Raw genomic sequence first — 7,152 nt, 5'->3', positions numbered from 1 at the left:
TAAATCATTTACAATGTGTACACCTTTGTCATACCAGTCTTTGTAGAAAACAACATCATTTTCTATTTCAATTTTCTCATTAAACCATAAAGGCATATTCAAAAAATATTCCCATGTATATTCAATATTTAATGAAACAATTTCTTTCCAGGCACTCAAAACATCTTTCCAAAATGGATTTGTGCATACATTCATACTTTTTTCTATGTTTTTGACACCTGTATTTTCTAATAAGTCAGAATCAATCCCATAGAAAGCAAGAGTGTCCTGTAATTTTTTATTATTGATCAATCTTCTAACCCATGTACATTTTTGTGATTTTATGAAAGGTTTCAAACAAATCATTTTTAGACCCCCTTCAAAATAATCTTTAACTAATGTTTCTCTCTTAACTTTACCAACTGGTTTTTGCCAAACAAAACTATAAAACAAGTTATCAAGTTTTTTAATAAATCTAGAGTCTGGATTTGGCAATGATGAAAACAGATGGATTAGCTTTGGTAATGCCAATGTTTTAACCACTGTAATACGCCCAATTGGAGTTAAGTTTCTCTTGCTCCATTGCTTTAAAAGAGATTCAATCTCCAATATTTTTTTATCATAATTTAATCGTATCATCTTTGATAAATCTACATCAAAGTCTATTCCAAGGTACGAAAAATTATGTTTACCCCATGATAAGTTTAAGCTAGTACAAAGTTCATTCTGACTGTATTTCATACTGCCAATCCATACAACCTGGGTTTTACTGTAGTTAATTTTTAAACCTGAGATTTCCCAAAAATAATTAAGGTCTTTCATGCTTTCCATTAGAGATTCTTCAGATCCATCCAAAATAATAGCAGTATCATCAGCAAATTGAGACAATTTATTTTCAATACTAACAGATTTTAACCCTTTTATTTTCTTATTATTGCGAAGCTTAATAGCTAGTATTTCAGCACACAATATAAACAAATAAGGAGAAAGCGGATCGCCTTGTCTACAACCCCGTTCAATGTTAAAAAAATCTGATAAATTACCCCCTTGGTTTACAGCTGAATTAATATTAGAGTAGAAAATTCTCACCCAATTACAAATAGATTGTCCAAAATTGAAAATTTTTAATACTTCTTGTAGAAAATCCCATGATAATGAGTCGAACGCTTTTTCGAAGTCGACAAATAGGAGAAGTCCTGGTAGGTTTTTTTCTTCTGCAATTTGCATCAAGTCATATAACAATCTTGTGTTTTCTCCTATAAATCGACCTAGTACAAAGCCAGTTTGATCAGGATCAATCAAACTTCCCAATACTTTTTTAAATCTATTAGCAATAACCCCTGATGCAATTTTGTAAGAAGTATTTAGGAGCGTAATTGGTCTCCAGTTTTTAAGAAACTGTCGTGGTTTGTCTCCTTTAGGTATACATGTAATTATACCTTGTCTCTGTGTAACAGAGAGTTGACCTTTTTCAAAACCATAATTTATGGATCTTACTACAAATGGACCAATTTTTCCCCAAAAAACTTTGAAAAATTCAGCTGTAAAACCGGATGATCCTGGACTTTTATCATTTTTCATTGCTTTTAAAACATTTGATGCCTCATGTAGACAGATTGGACCCTCTAGATCATCTGACTCCTCATTTGTTAATTTGTTAACATTGTATTTATCAAAAACAGTATCAAAATTCTTAATCTTATCTGTAACAATATTTTTTTTTGAGTACAACTCTTGATAAAAAAATTTAACCTCTTTGAGAATATTTTTTTGATTATTAATCATTTCTCCATTATCTTTTTGCACTTTAGGGATAATTTTATTCGTAAAATTTCTAGATTCCAAATTACAAAAATATTTACTAGGTTTTTCACCTTCTGAGATCCATATTGCCTTGGATCTTAGTACACTCCCTCTTAATTTTTTCCCTCTAATGTCTTTAAGCTCTTGTTTTTTTTCCTCAAGACTCTGAAAGTCAGTATTGCTGTTAATATTTTCTTCTGCCCTTTGAATCTCTTTTGTAAGGTTTTCTTCTTTGTCCCTCTCTTTTCTTTTCTTGTAGCTACTAAATGCTATAGTTTTACCTCTTATTTCCATTAATAAGGTTTCCAAAAATAATTGATCATCAATATTTAATAAAAAATCTGAATTCATAATGTTCTGCTTTTCTGAAAGTGGTATTGCAGAATACTGATTTTTTATATCTTCAATTTTTACATTTATTGTGTCTAAATATTCTTGGTCAGATAGCAATGAGTTATTAAACTTCCAGAGTCCTTTTCCCCTTTTGAAATCATTAAATACTAAATGCAAAACTATGATGGAGTGATCTGATCGATAGCTTGATTCTATATATGAATCTTTTAAAGAAGGTAATAACACATCAGATATGAGAAAAAAGTCTAGCCTTGACTGTTTCAGTGGTGACTTTTTTCTCCAAGTATAACGTCTTTTATCTGGATATAGTTCTCTGTATGGGTCAACCATACTTTGATTATCTATAATTTCCAATAATTTTAACCTGGCTTTTGGATTGTTTACATGTAAGTAATTGTAATAATCTATTTCAGGATTAAGCACAAGATTAAAATCACCACAGATTACAAAATACTGATTCTCAAAATCTTCAATGATATCTGATATTTTTTCATAAAAACCTGGATCGTCCATATTTGGACCATAAATAGCAATTAAGGTTATCTTATGATTTTCAATTGTTACGTCTAATGCAAGATAATTTCCATATAAATCTCTTCTTTCTCTATGAACTTGAAACTCAAAATTATTTTGAAAATCATCTGGAGTTTGATGAAAATGAGCTAAAATAGCATTTGTACCCCCATAGGTTTTCAATATCATTTTCTTGTGATGGAGTAAAATGAGTATCTTCTAAACAATATATATTACAATTTTTATCTCGCAAGTAATCAAAAATATCTCTTCTTTTACCAATATCGCCTAAACCCTGGCAATTTACTGACAAAATTTTAATACCTTCCATAATTCTTATACATTGTCAAATATATAATATAGAGCAAACATAGAGACCAAATATATATTAATATAAAAATTAAGACTAAAGGCTGAAAAGTAAGACAAGATACACAGTATCTTGTATAACCAGAATTAAAATCAAAAAAATTGTCTGACATGGTCACCACTGTATTGTTATACATTTGGTGTTTTGAACCTTTTTCACTAATTATATACAAAGATTTTAAGGCTGTGTAACAAGCCTTTGTTTTAAATTGTGTAGTACACAGTTTTGTTATAAAATAATTGGCATGATTTTTTTTAACCATATCTTAAACAGTCTTTCCCTTTGGTTACCTAAGGGAGATAACCACAATATTGTTATATACACATATTGCATATTTTATAGTCTATTTTAAATCAATCTAGCGTTTTAGATAAAATATTGGTTTCAAATTAAACACAAAATATCTTTGTAAGTATATAGACATGATGTAATAGAGAAAAAAAAAAAAAAAAAGACCCATATGATAATGATATGACATATTTAAGACAAAAGTGTAATATTGAAATGTTTATATCAATAGTTTCACGGTTAAAGTTGAAGATATCTAACTTTCACCATTTGCATTGTTCACATCTTTGGTTCTTTCATATTCAATTCTGTAGCTTATATCATCAAAAATGTCAAAAATAATTTGGAGACCATCTTTTGTCTTCCCAAATACAGATCCATTGTAATAGTATGCTACATCAATGTCTTTATGGTGTCGTAGTCCCTTCAGTAGATCTCTATTTTTTATGGTAATGTCATCATACAATTTCACATGGTTCTTCATTTGTTTCTTTTTTCTCATAATTGCTGTTTTCACCTCACTATTCACCACTTTAACAATCACTGGTGGTACTCCAGATTTGTAAGACCTCAGCCTGTGTATTGCCACTATATCTCTCTTTTCCAGCTTTAAATCTAGGTCATCTTTCACTGTTTTTAAAAAAGACTCTCTAAGATTTTCATCATTTTCTGTCTGGAAGTTTACCATCTTGATGTTAAATTTTCGAGAATATTGCTCATTGTAATTAGCCATTGACAATGCTGAATATGATTTGTTCATAGTATCCTCCATTTCAATTGTTAAACTATTTAATCTAGTATTTTGTTCCTCTAACTGATTACTTAAAGTACTATTTTGGGATTTCAATAGCTGAATTTCTGTGTTTTGTTTATTAGTTATTTCTGTTACTTTGTCATTGACTTCTTTTTTAATCTCATTCTTTAGAGTTCCTAAAAGTTTTTCTACAATATTTGTAACAATCTGTTCAATGTCTGATTGTTTAACAAGATTTTCCAAGGCTTTTGTTAAATCATCTTTCTTTATGTTATCCTTCAAAGCACTTTTTATTTCCCCAAGGTCTTTACTAATACCACTAAAATCTGAGCTGAGATTCATACTATTGTCACTTTCTTCACTCTTCTCAACATCAGACAATGTTCTTTTAGCTTGTTTTGAGGCCTTCTCACCAGATTTTACCTTTCCTTCTTTGTGGTCTTTATTCTCTTTATTATCTTTGTTGGTTAAATCCCTCCTTGGGGCAATAAGTGTTTGTACTGTCTTATTCAAGTTTTTACCTAAATTGTCTCTAGGCATATTGACTCTATGAACAGTTTTTACAATCCTTTAGTTTCACACAGAAAAACACTAAAAATGCAAATATAAATCCAAATGCAGAATTCTAAAGAATAAAACAGCTAAATCCTGAATCCTTATATGTAGAGGATCCTAAATATGTAATTTTCCAATAGCAACAATGTATAGAATCACTTCAAAAACACCAAAATTGAGGAGCTGAAATTAATGTGTCACACTCTTGGCAGCCATGTTTTTTTTTTTGTACTTATTGTTTGTTGATGTAGTTCATAAGTGTTTCTCGTTTTTTATATAGATTAGACCTTTGGTTTTCCTGTTTGAATGCTTTTACATATGTCATTTTTGGGGGCCCGAGAACACAGTTATTTCGTAGTGCGTTTCTTTTAGTCAATAAATTCAAATTAAAAAAATCGCACCAGCTCTTCTCAAAAAGATTTTTACAGTGTAGTGTACTACCAGTGAGACAAATAATATCAAAATTATAGAAATTTCTACCAGCTCTAACTCAAAATATTGACAATTCTGTGTTAAGGGGGTGTAAAATTCAGTTTGACAGCTTCAGACGTGATAAAATTTGACCTTTTAGAACTGGACCAATTTACTTCTTAACATAAAGATTCAGCACCCAAATTTCCTTGACATGTAATTACATCCCCCTACTTAATATTTCATGCATTTAATATCAAGAAATAAATTGGGAAAGTGTATCAAATAAAACATGCAAGTAATACACTGTTTACACTAGGGACTATATTCGTAGACAACGAAAACCAAAGGACGATAACTGTGTCCTTGGACCATAGCTTGCTGTTTAGTGTGAGCCAAAGCTCCATGTTGAAGACAGTACGTGTACTCCGAATGTTAATGGTTCACTTTTACAAATTGTGATTGGAATGAGAGAGTTTCTCATTGGCACTCATACCACATCTTCTTATATCTATTAACGTCAAACTTTCAAAGAATAATAAATGTTGACCCATGTTGTATGGATTCTTTATCCTGCCAAGGAGGTGTCATATATGAATATATAAAATGTAAAACTAAAACAACCATCTTAAGTTATAACATCTAGTTTTATTACTGTATAAATAATCTTAATAAAGTAACAAAATTTAAACATTGGTTTTTATACCTATAATAAAGGCAACAACTCTATCATGCCTCGTGTAATTTTTTAAACATGACACATATTTCTTAAACTTTCCAAATTCAGTAAACAAAAGTTCCATGTCTGTTTTGTTTATGTTAACCTCATAACTAACAAACAAAATAATAGTTTTCTTTATAGGAAATATACTTTCTTTATAAACTTGAAAAGTCAAGATTTGTTTAATATATACACCTACTAAATTACAAATACAAATTTATTAATGCCCCAGAAGTCAAATCTAAATCTCAAAATGTTTGCACAAACTTCTGATTTGAAATAGTTACCATAGCAACAGATTAGAATAATACGGAGGTTTATAACAAACAACAGTGAAATAGGAATTACAAAATAGTATCAATTTGAACACAAAAAATATAGAAAGAAAAATTGAAATAAAAAATATGTATGTATGGTATATTTTAATTTACATCTTCAAAATGAAGCCTCTCTTTCTGTATGTGGCTGAGGTTATGAATTAAATATTGAATCTGACTATGTTTAAAAGTATCTTTTAATCTTAAAGGTATTTGTTTAAACCTTGGAATTCAATAACTACCATTTACTTTGTTAAATAATTATAAACTTATAAAACTTTAGAGCTGAGGAATTTCAATATATGATTCTAATAAAATTATAAAACTTCTAACTGTATATATATGCACATATTTTATAAACAAAATTATATTACTGACCTTATCTATATTGTAATGCACAACTGTATAATATATTCACATTTTTAATTTAAATATGAAATTTCAGATTTTCTGATAAAAATGACACGACAATGAAAAACATACAATTATTTTCTATTGTTTTTTTTGACAATTTGAATTATCCTGATTTTGAATTAATTGAATACCTAATCTATTTTTAGACCCAATGTTGATGACATAAATTGCACATTCAAGTGAATTCAAATAAGCAAAATTGAATACAAAATATGAAAATCAAATAGTTTTAAAAACAGATGATAAAATGTATGTACATTGGAACTTTACAGTTGTCATAACATATCATTACTTATAAATTTTTTAAATCAGCAATATCCCAAACTGTATAAATTTTAAGTCTTATCAAAAAAATGATGTGCTTTTCTTGCACAACAACCCTCAGTATTTAAAGCAACTTGAAAAAAAATGAAATCTACCAGTAAAAAATTAATGGAAGAAATATATGTTAATTTGTTTGCTTTTCATCCTATTATCCATAAACTTATATTCATCAATAAACTTACTGTGATAAAACTCAAAAGTCAGAAGCGCAACAACCTTTTTGCCGAAAAAAAAAGTCAGTGAGGATAAATTTTGTTACAATATTCAGTTTTCTGTGACCTTTCTCAGTAGGTAAAGGATATAAAAAAAAATCAGCATGATGTGACCTCTAAGTATAATAGAAATATAA

The sequence above is a fragment of the Mytilus trossulus genome, chromosome 10 (genome assembly GCF_036588685.1).
Source record: "Mytilus trossulus isolate FHL-02 chromosome 10, PNRI_Mtr1.1.1.hap1, whole genome shotgun sequence".
NCBI lineage: Eukaryota > Metazoa > Mollusca > Bivalvia > Mytilida > Mytilidae > Mytilus > Mytilus trossulus.
This window is presented reverse-complemented; position numbering follows the sequence as displayed.